General features: G+C 33.8%; 1 long non-coding RNA gene across 29 annotated transcripts in view; it reads right to left on the bottom strand.

Moving 5' to 3' along the window:
- Positions 1-17213, bottom strand: part of LOC141502865 (uncharacterized) — a 788683-nt gene that overhangs the window by 258545 nt on the left and 512925 nt on the right. The window contains exon 4 of one of the 29 annotated variants that reach the window (XR_012472708.1): positions 4615-16031. The exons of the other annotated variants lie outside the window; for them this stretch is intronic. This is a non-coding gene — a long non-coding RNA (uncharacterized LOC141502865). Of the gene's footprint in view, positions 1-4614; positions 16032-17213 lie in introns of those variants that run through there. 29 annotated transcript variants of the gene reach the window in all.

Below are 17213 nucleotides of genomic sequence, written 5' to 3'. Positions count from 1 at the left end.
AACCAGAGACATACTAAAGCATCTACATTGTTAGCACTTTCATAAGGTCAAGTCTCTAACCAGGGTCAGACCATGACAAAATTGAGATGTAAGTTTCTCTTCAGCATCCCTTGCTATTCTTTCCTCCTCTCCCTGAGCTCTACTTTCTCTGAGAATACTATAGCTCAAGAAAAATCAGTTTAGCTTAGGGGTTGAATCTCCATAAGTATTTAGAGAAAAGACGATTCTTTTCCTTAGTTCACTTCAATTTATGCAAGGATGCATTGGGCAGTTCACCTAATATGACCCTGTTAAAGCCCAAGAACCAGGCCAATTAAGTTCACAAGGCAATAGAAACAACAGCCAAAAGGGAACAGTTGTTTTTAGGAAAAAAAGTCTGTTTTAATAAGCTTCTTTCACTGAAGACAAACTTACTTGATGTATAAGTTGTAGTTTTCTCATTAGGTTTGAATTGAGTTGTTTTTCTTTACATATTCATTTTGGGTGGCAAACTTCTCTGGCTACATAGTTTTATGCAAAAATGCATAAAGATTTATGTGCTTGAAGAAACCCAAATCTAAGTACATAAACCATTTGAAATTGGGGTCAAAACAGTGCATGTTAGTCCTAAGGCATTACCTTAGGGTATTTCATCATCGGTTGCCTATTTATAATTCTGTGTATTTTACTTTGTCCATTAAAAGAAAAAAAAAAACATATTCTGAGAAGGGTTCTAAAGGCTTCCCCAGACTACAAAAAGGGTCTAAGACATAAGCACATATACAAAAAGGTCAAGGACTTCTCCTTAAAGCATTTTCCAAACTACTGGCAAACCTTGGCTATAGAATGGAGCTCATTAAACCTGGAAGGAATTTAGGAAAGCTTTCCCATGAGGCACATTTTAAAGTTTATGACTTTTAAAAGTAAGAACAGAAATCCCTACTTAAATCAATTTACTGGGGGGTTGCTACTAGCTGAGTCGGGCAGGTAGGCAACAATGCTGAGTGTCTGACTGTGCTCCAGCTGTAGGGTGCTCTGCTGTAATAAGCATCTGCACAGAACTCCTTTTTCAATGGGAAAAAATGGAATGTGACCTTTGAATTCCTGTACCCAGTGTTACAAAACTATAGCAAGGGAAGTTTTATTTTTGAACTTCTCTCTGCCAATTTTTTGCTTTCATTCTTCTCTTCAATAATCAAAGAACAATTCTTCATTTGCTACAGTTCTTATGATGTGAACTCCAAGTATGAGATTCAAATAAAATGACTTATTGTCTTTGTAAAAGGAACTTATCATCCACATATATTCATAGGAGCACAAATTTAAAATGTGCTGATATGAGGCCACAGACATTCTCTAGGGACATTTATGACAGAAACATTCAACATATATGCAAAATGTTAGAATTGTTTGGCTGTTCTGCTCAGAGGAAAGATTATCTTTATTATTGAAGTCACATCCGTATGACCTTGAGTCATCTACTCTGTTTGGATGCCATTCTAGTGTACAGAGATCTTATCACAACTCTTTCCTACAAAGCACTGTATATATCTGGAGTTCAGTGACTGCTTGGTTTTACATTGACAGTAAACATAGGATTGAAACTGCTGAAAAGCAATAGGTAATGTCATGACTCCCCCCACCCATTTTAAACTTGAGAAAACTGAGGGACAAAGTAGTTAAGCAAGTGATTTCTCCATAGTTACTTGGCTTTTAAAGTAGGATTTGAATTTATGTCTTCCTAGTTACAACTTGAGCTTACTATCAACTATACCACATCTCTTCTACTGTTCCTAGATAGCTATTTTTTTCTCCTGCTCTTCTTGTCCCTTTCTGGGGCATTCTCATTTTCAAATCCACATTCAAAATATAATCTACTTCACCCAAGTGAGCAGCCAAGATGGCCAATGAATTCAATTTCCTGATAAGATTCAACTCTAGGACTTTAGGAGAATCAAAAGCCATGAAAACCCGAATAAAATTGGTGCTTATATAGGGCATTCCAAATATTCTTTTAGTAATATTAACTCATGAATCTTTATAACACTATAGATTCAATCAATGAAAAATGCTACCATCACTCTCATGTATTGGATAATACTCCTGAGGCCAAACAATGCTATGAATCATAGATAACTAAGGATAGGACAAGAGTCAGATGGGTCTTTAAAGCCTAGGCAAAGTCCACTGCCTTGAGGCCATCAGGAAGGATATGTTCTCTATGGGGAGTCATGACATTACCTGTTGCTTTTCTGCAGGTTGAATCCCATGTTTACTGTTATTATAAAAACCAAACAGCCACTGAACTCCAGATGTACACACAGTGTTTTGCAGGAAAGAGCTTTGATAAGATCTCTGTACACTAGATTGGCATCCAAACAGAGTAGGTGGCTCAAGGTCAGAAGGATGTGACTTCAACAATAAAGATAACCCTTTCTCTGAGCAGAACAGCCAAGCAGTTCTGACCTTTAGCATATATGCTGAATGTTCCTGTCCTAAATGTCCCTGGAGAATGTCTGTGGGCCTCACAACAGTCAGGATCCAGGCAACCTGATGAGTTTTGTTATGGCTAGCATATGTGTTCTCTGAAAGTAAAAGGTTGATATATTCACTTACCATGCCTCCTTATCTCAAATAGGAAACTCAAAATGACCCATTTAGACACTTTAGAGTGTTGAGTATCATTGGCAAATAAAAACCTATGCTCCAAATCATAATGATAAAAACGACCATTTAATTTTTTAATGTCACAGACTCATACATCAATATTTCTACTGTGTGACTATTTGGTCACTTTTCTGGGTTATTTGCTAAAACTGAAGACTTTACTTCCTGTAACAAAAGGTGTCATACAACAGGCAACTCTTCAGGTTCTTAATTGCAAAAGGAAAATGACTTTAAACAGTACTTTCTCCCTTTGCTCTGATATTTTGTAAATATATATCATCCTATTCTACTTCCTTTCAAATCATTTATAAATTATTTGAACTCTTCAGTTTGAAACATGATAATTCCAGCAGGAATTGAGAGTCATATTAGGTGAGTTTTGTCCAAACATTTAAAAAGAAATGTTTAGTTTAAACTCTTTTATCCATTCCTCTCAAAATATATGCACAACATATGATGAATTCAGGCTAGAAGCCCAAATCAAGAAGGGTAATTGCCAAAAAATAGGAAGAATTGTGTCACAGGGAAAGAGTACTAACTCTAGAGTCACTGGAACTGGGTTAGAATCCTTTCTCTTTCACATTGAACAAATCACTTAACATATCTAGGACTCAGTTTCTTTATCTGAGAAAATGAGAAGGTTAAGCTAAATAGTCTGAAATTCTTTTCAGAGAGATCTATGATCTTATGTCATGGGCAGGTGATCCAGTTGGCCAAATTAGTCAATTGATAGATAAAAGAGGGGTTGAAAACTAAGCAATTATTGAGCTCTAACATTTTTTCACAGCTCTAATATTCTCTGACACTTGTAGAAGATTTTATACAAAATTTAAGTGAGTGGCTTTTTTCTTTTTTTTTAATAGGTTTTTTGCAAGGCAATGGGGTTAAGTGGCTTGCCCAAGGCCACACAGCTAGGTAATTATTAAGTGTCTGAGGTTGGATTTGAACTCAGGTACCCCTGACTCCAGGCCCAGTGCTATATCCCCTGCACCACCTAGCCACACCCAAGGCAGTGGCTTTTAAACTTTTTTTGTGTCAAATCCTCCTTTGGTAGTCTGATGAAAGCTAAGGATTCTCTTTCAGGATAAAGTTATTCAAAGCATAAAATACATAGAATTAAAAAGAAAATCCATTATATCAAAACTGATTTCCAATAAAATATATATACATATGTATATATATATATATATATATATATATTTAAAGATTTTAATATGTTTTGCTATTCCAGTGTAAGAGTTGCTTTGATTGTTCAATGTGTTCAATAGCATGGGGAGGGTGTCAATGGGTTAATAATGTAGCATGAACATTTACAGTGAGGAAAATAAATTCTGTTACGTTTTTAAGCCAAGGCAGGTCAGGCCTGTCAGTTAATACATACTCAGACCAGTCATTTCTTCCACATGTAAATGACCTGCTTAAGGGCATAGTTAAATTCCTCAAAAAGGCTCTTGGGAGAGATGAGTCTGAGAGAAGAAGAAACAACAAGCATAATGCTTCAGAGTTTAGGATCTGGTTCCTATTCTCTTCCCATTAGCACTCCCAACCAGTAAGATATGGCAGAAAACTTGACCACAGGGGCATTACTCCCAAATCACACACTGATTTGAATTTACTGAAATCTTAGACAAGTAATTCTTGGCAAGGTTGACTGGGAGTTGGAGGGTAGAGAAGAATGAAGTTACTACACTCTAGAAGTTACCTTTTCCAAACATTTTTTTTTATTTTAAAAAGTGTTAAAGGAAAACAACTTTGAAAAAACCTAAGAACTCTGATCAACACAATTGAATAACATGTCTCCAAAGGAGGTATGCTGAAAATCATTATCTTTGGACAGAGAGATGAAGGGCATAAAGTGCAGAAAGAGACACATTTCTGGATATGATCATTTTGTAGATTAATTTTGCTTGATGATGATTATTCATTTAAAAAGAATTTTTCCCTTTTCTTTCTCTCAGTTAATTGGAGGAGAGAGAGAGAGAGAGAGAGAGAGAGAGAGAGAGAGAGAGACCAAAAGGAAAAAGATAGAGTCATTTAAATACACAGAGAACAATGTAACAATGTTCAGGAGGAGACATGAACAAGTAGAACAATTTTGAAAATTACTTGTGCAATGTATTATATACTTAAAAACCAAGTAGTGAAAAAGTTTATAATTTTCTATTTTTAACATTCTGTTTACATTGCTATTGGTCTTTTTTTAGTATTTCAATTCAAAAATTTTTAAATTAAATATTAAAAATTAAGGGGATTATTCTATGAAAGATAAGGATTGAGATAATTCCCCAATCTCTTGGAAATAGTGTATGATATTTATTTTATTCAGAAATTCGTTACCTAAATACACATTTGGAAACCAATAATTAAATTCACACCATCATATCCACACTAATCAGATCTATTAAGCATTTATGATAAACTTCCTCTGTGTAAGGCACTCTGTTGGATACAAACATAAAATTAAAAACAGTACTTGCCCTCAAGGAGCTTATATTTTGTTGAGGAGCTCTAAGACATGGATAGTATATGCACTATCATTTCAGGAAATTGGAATGAACACTAAAATCAGAGAGAAGATGAAAGACTTCCAAAAAATGGCATAGGAGTCGAAATTTTAAGAATGTAAAATGTTCTAAGATACTTGGTATCATAAAGGTAAAGCTTTAAGAGAAAAGATAATTCAATCTGGATCACTGTTAGCCAAATCTAATTCCTCTTTTTCAATGCTGAAAAAACAGTAATAAAATCTGCAATCATTGCTCTTAAAAACAAAACATTTCTTCATTCTTAGATTCTGATATGTTGTTCTTTATCCTATTTTCTGTTTTGCCTTCTTTCTATTAATTCTTCTATCCAGTCCCATTAATCTCCTATAATTAATGATAATATATTCTCCTTCAAATGATAATACACAATTGCTCCACTACATGTCTGTTTTGAGATACTTTTTGACTACCAGAAATGGGTTTTGCTGAATCATCCATACTTTGTGGAAGAGGACTTACGTGTCCATTTTCTGGTCAATGAGTTTTTCTCTGAAAGAAAAGAAGTATGGTTTACATGGTAAAACTCAGCATCTTTTAAAAATATCCTTTATAGTAATGTTCTTTCAAACATCCTGGAAATCCATATAGCAATGAAGATGGGATTTTCTGAGAAGAAGAGGAAATATAACACAATTTTACTCCACAATACACATCTATTACTAAATGTTATAATCAAACAAGGAAAATAAGCTTAGAGAAATCAGTCTTGAGAAGTGAAAGACCAATAACAAGGAGAAATTTCCCCAGCTTGTGATCAGGGGAAAAAATTAACTCTTTCTTCATTTCCTAGCCACCTACTTCCATTTCCACATCCCCCACAAGTCCTTTTTGCCTTTGAAGTAGCTATTCATATTGTTGTTGTTACTGTTCAGTAATTTTCAGTCATGTCTACTTTTCATGACTCCATTTGAGATAGTTACCAAAGGATCAGGTAAAAACAATGGCCCATTACCACTTTTCTTCAAATGACATTCTACTTTAATAAAGGCAAGCCTGATCCTCAGTAAACTCTCCTTCCCTCTGGAGTATGGAATGAGTAGCTTCTCTAATGATATAATGGCCTACATCAGAATATTGTAGAACCAGTCTACTCTATTCCTCTCAAAGGAAAGATCTTAGAGCTTCAATGGAAGACTGGATCATATAAAAATACTGGCAAATGAGATTATGATATAACTCACATCAATTCTCAGATGAAGGCAGGAGGTTAGGAACAAATTGTGACATGAGGAACATGAGTTATCTTCTCTCTGGGTAGAATTTCCAGGAGCTGAGGATGAATACTACAGATCTATTGCACAGAGGTTGACGGATCTAAGTTGTGTCCCCACTTTTGTGGCATTCTTTGGTATACAAGACTTTGATGTGGTCTCTTATGCCACTAAAAGGACCATCTATTCAACTTCTTTATGAAAATTATTTTCAGGAACTACAAGTAATGATGTAAAGCCTGAATTGTTTAGAACAAAAATGGTGGAATTAGAATTGATGATGTTTTGTCATTAAGCAATAATTTATTATTGTGTAAACTGGAAGAAGAAAGATAGGAAATAGATCAATTTTAGAATTTGAAGAATTCAGTTGGAAGGAGCTATACTGGGGACCAGAATAATCAAAGAACCTAGGTTCCATTCTTTCATTGAGACACAATTCAGACACAATTCAGTACTTTCTTTTCCTCCTATCTCCTTAATATGATCCAAGGTATAACAAAATGCAAAGTTACTGTTCCTATAAAGCTGCAATTAGTGAATAAAGAATTCCTTAAAGTGGTCACATGTGGTTGAATTTAAATTATTCAAATTTATAATTATATAAAATCTCATTAGTTCTATTTCATTGGAAACATGTAGCACTAATTCAAATTATATCATCACTTTTGAAAATTTCTTATGAACTATGGAACATTAAAATATTTTTCATGCATGTGTAAGTATGTGTGGGTGCATGTGTGCTTTCATTGGCATAGGGAACTGCCAATGAATGCACTCTTACCAACACAGATTAGCATCAATTCTTTGATTTAAAATTTGGAGTCTGAAAGGGAAAGTCTTATCCCAGGTCACATGGCATGATGTTATTCTTCCTTCTTGAAGAGGACCAAACTGACATCACTGTGTTGAAGTCAAACAACATTTTTGACTGTGACTGATAAGACCAATATAAACATGGAATACCCTACCACAGGTCAGGCACAAACAGTCCATGTACATATTTGAAGTGGAAATGGATCTGAATTTGTATATCTCACATTTCTTTTGAGTTAAATAATCAGTATGTGTTAGAGATGAGATCCAGGGCTTTCTGTCTTCAAAGTCAACTCTCTATCCACAACATATCATCCAATGATTGGAATAGGATGTGGGTTATCTTGCTGCCAGTCACCATCTCAAATGAACTAAGACACAAAGTTTTGGGGAGTTAGGTGATACAATAGATAGAACTCTAGATCTAGAGTCAGGAAGACTGAGTTCAAATCTAACCACTGACATTTATCAGCTCTGCAACTGCAGATAGGTCATTGAACTCCTGCTTGCCTCAATTTCCTTATTTGTAAAATGGAGATAATAGTAGCATCAATTTTCTAGGATTGCTGTAGAGGACAAAATGAAATAGTAATTGTAATTATAAAACCATACAGTGATTGACACATGGTAAGCAATATATAAATATTAGTTATTGTTTTTATTAATGCAATTAATAATGATATTAATTTCATGTATAATCCTTTCTACAGCATTCCAGGCAGGAGATCATCTAGCTGGAGATTTTAAACATCTTCATTGGAAAGGAATTCATCAAGTCATACGACAGCCTATGCTATTACAGAAGAGTTCTAATTATTAAGAAGTTGCTTCTTATGTAGAGCCAAAATTGACCTCTCTGTACTTCCTACCTCTTTTTCTTGTAAAACTGTCTTCTGCCAAACTGAATTAGGCTGATCCTTCTTCCACGTTACAAGTTTTTGAATGTTTAGAGACATTTATCTTGTGCCACTTCAACTCATTTCTTCTCCAAACAAAACCAATCCACTTTTAATTTTTGGAAGTCTCCTCACCAACCAAGTTGATAGTATGTGGATGCTCTCTAGCTTCTCAATTTGCTTTTCCAAATGATGTGCCCAGAACTAGACACAGCTCCACTGGTAGCTGAGTAAGAAATTCCCTCCGTCATATCTAAGATTAGGGATAACATCATTCTCCACTGAGTGGACTACAAAACAATTTGGGCTCAAGTCCACATAACATCCATAACCAATTTTTTCATTATATTCTCAGTGAATCATCTGAGAAGAGGTCAGATAAAATAATCAATATAGGCATTTTGGAAAGAAAATGGAGGGAGGGGAAAGGTTAGGTTACTTGGGTGCTAGAAGAAATCTAAATGTGATAATGAAGAATAAATCAGCTATTATACTTCTGTTTCATTTCTGTCTTTCTATAAACATGCCAATTTACTTTCAATATCTCTGATCCTACAGTCACGGACAAAGAAATGAAACAAAGAAATGAAAAACAATGATCTCAAATTCAATTCTGCATGTTAAAGGTAAATGGAGATTTAAAAAAAAGATATTTCTGTACAGCTGCACAAAATTAAATGTTATCTTTTAGACAACTTCCTCCCTTCCCTGTTCCTTCCTATGCCAATGTCCCTCAATCCCATACTCACACCAAAGACCACAACATTAGAAGGGTATTAAAGGTAAGAATAAGAATATCTTTGTTCATTCTTTTAGCTTATGAGGAAAGTCGATGCATTGGGACATGCTGCAGAAGGCCACTTTCTGTTCCACTACTTCTCCATTTACTGGTCAAGGAAGTAACCAGAAGAACTCATTTCATACTCAGGTGTTAGCTATGGCCAGCAATTATTAGAATCTGCAAAGATTCTTAAATAACTGAATAGGGAGCACAGATTCTTTGTTTTACTTGTTTGTTCATTGAAAGACTGCCTCCCACAGATGGTTTACCAGAAGGTATAGAGCCCTGGTTCTGAAGTCAGTAAGATTCATCTTCATGAGTTCAAAATAGATATTTACTAGCTGTGTGACACTGGACAAGTCACTTAACCTTTTTTGCCTCTGTTTCTGCATAAGTAAATGAACTGGAGAAGGAAATGGTAAACTACTTCAGTACCTTTACCAAAACAATTGGTCACAGAGTCAAGCATGAATAAGTCAACTACCACAGTGGTTGAGTTGTGGACTCAGGACTTTAAATGTGTTTCTGAGGACACTGAAGTTGTCTTGAATGTTCCAGTAGAAATTAAAATATAGGGGAACAGAGTGGCTCAGTGATCCCAAAACCTCCAAAATTCTTTCTGTTTCTCTCTTTTCCTATGTTCTCTCTCTCTCCATTAGGTTTAAAATTTATTAATATATATATATATATATATATATATATATTCCTATTATATTACAAGCATTTATGGATTAGTCCATTCCATATGAAGTCCCTTGTACCAAAATAAAACAATTAAGGAAAACTAGTAATAAAACCCCAACTGGAAACATATGTAGCAATTCACCCTGTAGTATATCCCATCTATTTTTATTAGGTTTGAATGAAGAGATATACATTTTTTTTCCTCCCTCTCATATCCTACCTCATTGGGGGGGAAAAGCAAATTCCTTGACTTTTAAATGTACAGTTAAACAAAGCAAATCCCTTGACTGGTTTTTGCAAATATTTATTATATATAATATATATGTATATTGCACACACTATATATACATGCAGCATATAGTACATATTCATATTTGTATGTTTTAATGTATAGATATAGGTATGAGTATACATACGTGCAAAAGTCCACAATGCAAATGCATAATACATACACATGTATATATGAGCATATATGCATAGACATATATATACACACATAGATAGATAGATGATAGATAGATAGATGGTAGATAGAAAGAAAGATGATAGATAGATAGATAGATAGATAGATAGATGATATAAAAATAATAAGCTTTTGTACCCTAAATCTGTCATTCCTTGCTCAGGAGCTGGGTAATATGTATTGCTTTAATAATGTATGATAAAAGTATTTATCATATTATTGTTTGTCTTTATAGAATTACTATTATTCTTCTGGTTTTCTAATAATTCCAGCTATCTAGAAAATGGAGAAGAGGATCTACTTTAAACTCTTTATTATTGATAATGGTTGAATTGATGATAAATAGATCACACACATAAACACATGTATTATGCATATAAAACAATATATATATATATATATATATTGAAAAAGTACAGTAAGCAAATAATTCTCATGACAATTCTTTGCTGATAAAGTGTAAATAAAATTAACTACATAATTTTATAGATGAAGATACAAAATCTCAGAGTGGCTAAGCAATTTGTTCATGCTCACTTACCAAATGAATATCAGAGACAGTCATGTCCTCAACTTTAAGTTCACTTTCCTGGTGCCTAGAATTAGTTCTATTTATATAGCATTCTGTCTCTATAGACAAAATGGGGCTCTTTAAAGACATACTACTATTCTCATGTTGTACTCAATAATCTCTAAGTTCCCTCTGGGCTATAAAAATGTGATCTTATGTTCTATGAATTGTTTTCTAATTGATTACAGATGCATATACTCATATTTCTTATTTCTCTCCTCCTAAGGTGGGACCATGATATTATAAGATGGCTGACAGAATTAAAATATGTAATTTTCAGAAATGGAACATAATGAAATATAGACAAAGCCCCTATCTTTGACTCTATTTACATGTGGTTCCATCAGACAGTTTATCACAAAAGTAATGAGATGGCATAATCTTAATGAGCAGAGGGTTTGTTCTTAACAATATGTAAACATCAAAGATATTGAATAGACAGTTTTCAAATGAAGAAATTAAAGCTATATATAAACATATGGAAAAATGCTCCAAATCACTATTGATTAGAGAAATACAAATTAAAACAATAATGAAGCATCATCTCACACCTATTAGATTAGCCAAGATAAGATCAATGTTGGAGATGGGACATTGGGACATTGATGCATTCCTGATGGAGTTATCAATGGATCCAGTCTTTCCAGAGAGCCATATGGAACTATGCCCAAAGAGCAATAAAATAGTTCATACCCTGTGATCCAGCAATTCCATATAAGTTTATATGCAGAAGAAATTATTAAAAATGGGAAAAGTCCTACATGTTCAAAATATTTATTACAGCTCTTTTTGCAGTGACAAAGAATTAGAAATTGAGGGGATGCCCATAAATTGGGGAATGGCTAAACAAGTTATGGTACATGAATACTATGGAATACTATTGTTCTGTTAGAAACCAAAAATGGTCAGACTCTAGAGAAGCATGGAATAACTTATGATTCTGGTGCTGAACAAAGGAAGTGGAACTAAGAGAACAATGTACACATAAATAATAATGTTATGAGATGAACAAACTTGATCGAAGTAGTTCCTCTCAGGAGTCCAGAAAAATAGGGCAACTATATTTGACTGATTATAGACTGCATTACCCCCATCCAGAGGAAGAAAAACAAATTAAACCAAAACATACAGAAAAAAGCAACCTTTCAGAATCTGATGAAGATTTTATAAAAATTATCTCTTATGTATCTCTTTCCCTTAATCCTAATTCCTCATACCAAAAGTTAATAATTTGTAAACATATTTATCAAAGCATGTAAAATGCTAACCTGACTGTTCCTTGCTGAGGGGAGAGGGGTGGGAAGGGAGGGTGAAGGGAAATTTTGTAACTTGGAAATATACATGTGCATATGGATGAAAATAAATAAATTAATAAAAAATATCTAAACACCACTAGTACAGATACAGTAGTTTATTCCTAATCTCACTACATGTTGTTACACTGTCTTTTCTGATTTTCTTGAGGAACATTTCTGGAAGAACATCATTTATGCCATTTTTAATGATACTAGCATTGGAAATGTTATAGCCTACTCACAACTACCATATGCCTCTCCATTGTCCTTTGGGTGATAGACATCTTTAAATATTCAGAGAATGCAGCATTCCATGACTCACAGTCATACAACATCATCTGGAAGATGTTTAAAAGATGGGACTTTTAGGGAGAAGCTTGGGGCAGTTAACAGAATTGCATAATTTCTCAAAGACAATCCAGTCCAGATCACTCTCCTCCTGTTTAATTCTGAACTCACCTCATTATCTATTATCTGCATCTATCTTCAAAATGTTGACTGTTTCAAGGCATTGATTACAAAGATAAATTAAAGAGAAGAAGATACCCAAAATCTTCAAAATCTTTGGACTTTTATTATTATCAAGCAAATACGACTGAGAAAATATAAATAACTACTGACCCAGAAGACTATTTTCCAATTACCAAAATTTTATGAAGATATATTAAATAATATATAGATGTATATACATATATTACCCAATATAAACATATTGTAGGTAGATGGATGTACGTTATAACAAACATACAAAAGGATATTATATATATATATATATATATATATATATATATATATATATATATATATATATACTTATCTTGTATATCTTCAATTATGGCATGAAAACTAAATTTGGAGGCAACTATAGTCTATAGCAAATGATACTTGTACATATGACTGGAAAGCATAGAGAAAAACAGAACTCATTGTATTTCTTGTTTTAATATTATAATATATTGATTGTTTTGTTTTTATCTTACCTACATTTCCCAAGGTACTCTTTTTCTCTTGCCTTCCATAAAGTCATCATTCTTTATAATGAAGAAGAAAAATGAGGTGGGAAATCAGCAAAATTTTACCAACAAATGAAAAAATATATAATTTTTCTTTAGGGTCATGCCTGATCTTATAGTTTTACAGTATTCAGTTTCAATTGTTTTGATTTTATGCTTCCATTTACATTGTTGTCATTGTATGTAATATATTCCTGTTTTGTTTACATCAACTCCTATGTTTTCCTATGCTTGTCCATATTCAATGTTTATTATAGCATTCATGTACCATAAATTATTTATTGCTTCCCAATTTGAGGAGTACCGAATTTATTTCATTCTAGTTTGTTGACTACAAGAAGAGTGATTCAGTAATGCATAATTTCTTCTTATAGCTTGTACTACAACTAGGTATCACCTGTGTATATGTTAAAATCTTATAAGCTTCCAGATTAAAAAAAGCAATTGGCTTACCAAAATTATATGTTACTTCCAGGAAATTGTTCAGAACAGAGTCCAAATCAAATAATGATCTCCAGGAGATGATAAGATACTCCAGATTCTCTTAGTGGCGGATAAAAATCAAGCCCTGGAACTCTGCTGTTTTTGAAATGAAATCCATAATCCTCCTAAAGAGTTTGGACCAACTATTCACACATACACACACACACACACACACACACACACACACACACAAACACACTTTTCCCACACACAAACCTCTCCCCTCAGCAAGGTTAGATTTTGATAGAGCAGGATCTTGTCATCCTCTCACATTCAGATATCTTCAGAATCAATTCCTCAAAATTCTCAACATTTTATGATTTGCTTCATGGACATTTGTTTAGTATTTTCAAACTTTTCTGAATGTTTTTCCCATCTTTGTGTTGTTGTTGCTGTCATCTGTTTCTTTAACACCACCTGTATTTTCTAACACAGAATTAAGGATCATGGTGTTAACATAAAAATGTTGTAGTCCTGTTGCTTTTGAAGGGGAAATGTATTAGTTATTAAAAATATATTTAGGTCTTTTCCATTTTCCCCCTATTCATTGTCTTTCTCCCAGTTCATCCTTGAACATCCTTGGGACCACTCATCTTAGTTGTATCTCTAGACTTGTCATTCCTGTTTTGTTATCATTATTGTTGTTTGTTGGTGATGGTGATAATATTTTTGTTAGCTTTTGGTGGTGGTATTCTGAAAAATGATTTTATTGATATGCCAAACTTCTACTGAGGGTACTCCCTCTACCTATGCAAAGAGTTGCTCAGAAGACTGAGAATTTATGTGATAAGTCTAGGGTCACAAAGACAGAATGGGATAAAAGGAAAGTTTGTTAACTCCAAAGCTAATTTTCTATTTTACATGCCAACTTAGTTTTAAACCTAGCAAGGAGAATGAAACAGAGAAGAAGGCAAGATTATGTGATTAAGTAGAAAGAACAATCATTTTGCAGGCAGAGATCTTGAATTTATATCTTGCCTCTGACACTGACAACTTTTTTGACTCTTGGCAAAGTATTTCAGGCCTTTCAGTTACTATTTCCTCACCCATGAAACTAAGGGGTTAGATTAGTTGATCCTCAAGCCTACTTCTAGCTCTAAATCTGAAAAACTGAAGTATCTCTCTTCTTATATAAAGACACATTGATGAACCTTAATTCATTTTTGTTTTCAAAAATTGCATATTACAAAATTGTGTTAATAGAAAATTTAGCAAAAAAAAAAATGGTCCCTAGAGGGATTTCATTAAATATTGTAATGAATGTAAACCATAATGCTCTCCTTAGCCAGAGAAAGGGCTTGACTTTGTCATTGTCACCTTTGAAGTGGTTTCTCTTTGTCTAAGACAATAAGGAACCTAAGAAACCTTTAATTCAGTTTCTAGCCCAGTTCTCATCCCAGTTTGGAGAACTTGATGAAAAATTCCTGAAAATTCATTGAAAGCCCTTGTGCTTTTCCCCCATCCCTGCCCCAATCATTTTAGAACCTATAAAAGATTTCAAGGGATCTCTTAAGTTCTATTGCCAAAGCATATTGTTCTCCAAATATTACTTGATGTGGCTAGGCCATTGACCTCTGCTCAGGCATCTTTTTTTCATAACAAAATTCTATTTGGTAACAGCCATTAGAATGTTGTTAAGTTGGTGAGTCATTTTTCAATTGCATCTGTCTGACTCTTCAAGACACCATTCAAGGTTTTCTTAGCAGGGATACCAAAGTAGTTTGCCTTTTCTTTCTCCAGCTCATTTTACATATGATGAAAGGGAGGCAAACAGGATGAGCTGACTTGCCCAGGATCACATAGTTAGTAAATGTTTGAGGCCAGATTTGAATTCAGGAAGATGAGTCTTCTGACTCCAGGTCCTCAAACTCCATCCATGGTGCCCTATAGCTGTCCTATTTTACAGTGTACACTATTTCTTATTTCAGTTACTTCACAGATCTATATTTCTCATTTCTGATGTCATATGGACAATGCTCAATAGACTGAAGATGAAGATCCGGCATGGCCCTTGTCAATGTTCTAGTCTAACTTTCTCATTTTGATTAAAGAGGAAAGTGGGGTCTAGAAAAGTAAGAGAATTTCTTAATAACACTATCAATGGTAGACTTTGGAATTGAGCCTCAAAAAAACCCCATGAATATAAAATATAAAGGAAAAAAATTATTTTCTATTTTTACAGGGAATATCTGGCAAATTTTAATTATAAGACAGTTCAAATTTAACTTTTAGTTATTTCTAAGTTAATGAGAAAAGTCACTAGATCTTTTAAAAAATGAATCCCTTAGTTCATGCCCTGAGGACAGATTATGTAGAAAGGCAAACAGATGGTTTTCTGATATCTGTTTTTAAACAACCTAAGTAAATTGAAAAGCACAATGTGTTATTATCAAATAACATCTGCACTAAAACATACTAAATTAAAATTCAAGGATACTTTTAAATGAAGAAAAAAATATAAGGCTGAATGGGCAACTCTTTCCTTTTTTTATCAAAATCTTATGATAATTATGTGTTTTTGTTTTCATGAAACGCTCTGGTGAGTTCTTATCATCTTTACCTCTTTGTCCTCTTCCTTTTCATTGTCCTGGATCCTCTTCCCTTCTCTTTCCATGGAACTCCTCTTCTACTTGTCATAACAATAATTATTAAATTTGCATAATAATTTAATGTTTATAAGATACTTTATATACATATTTCAATTTTTAAAATATTTCCCCCAATTTCTTATAAATACAGTTTTAAACATTTTTTAAAAAATTTGATTTCCACATTTTTCCTTTCCTTTCCTCACTTCCCTCCTCCCTAACATGGTCAGCATGTTATACATGTTCAATCAAGAAAAACATTTCCATTTTAGGTCATGTTGTTAAAGTAGATAGAGAACAAAAGAAGTAAATAATGTGAAAAATAATATGCTTTGATTTACATTCAGACTCCATCAGTTCTTTCTCTGGAGGTGAATAGCATTTTACATCATGAGTCTTTTGGAATTGTCTTGGATCCTTGAATCCATCTTCTCTTTTGAACCATACAATTTTTATATTGTGAAGAGAAGTCTAGCAGAGGAGTAAAGAAGACTGAGGTTTCAATCCTGGCACAGACAGAAACCAGCTGTGGACTCATGGGCACAGTCATCAAACAAGGCCCCAAGGACTTTTCTCAAATGACATGGTTCAGTAGAGTTGGTCATTAGCATCTGCTATAATGGGAGATCCCTATTCTCATGAAATCACTGGTCTGGAGAGAAAGAAAGAACTGTGAAATGTATATTATTATTCCCACTTCACAGTTGAGGAAGGCAAAGATCAACAACACCTCATACATAGCAAGCACTGAACAAATGCTTGTTGATTGACTGACTGGTAAGAACTAGTGATAAACACATGATGCCATGGTGAACAAGAAAGAGAATTTGAATGGAATGCTTTAGAATTCAATCCATGACACTGCAGAAAATGTCTGGAACTATTAGCTTCTCACCCACTCACTACTCACTGCCCAGTTCAGTTTGTTGTGGCCAAACCACCCCCACAGAACTGACTGATTCCCAAAGAAGCCATTCCTACCAGAATTATTTTCTTGTGTTAAGGCACCATATTGACAAAGTTAAGTTCTAGGGGACAGAGTTCTGACTTGGAAGACCTGAGCTCCAACCTAAGTCAGCCAGATGCATATTAACTAGGAGACTATGAAAAAGTTATACATTTTAAATATATGTATATTTTAAATGTATTACTTGAATAATGTACATATGACTTGAAATATTATGCATAAAGGGCTTTGCAAACATTAAAATTTATTAGCT

The sequence above is a fragment of the Macrotis lagotis genome, chromosome X (assembly GCF_037893015.1).
Source record: "Macrotis lagotis isolate mMagLag1 chromosome X, bilby.v1.9.chrom.fasta, whole genome shotgun sequence".
Classification (NCBI taxonomy): Eukaryota; Metazoa; Chordata; class Mammalia; order Peramelemorphia; family Peramelidae; genus Macrotis; species Macrotis lagotis.
Note: the sequence above shows the minus strand (reverse complement) of the source record. Positions and strands in the feature narration are given on the sequence as shown.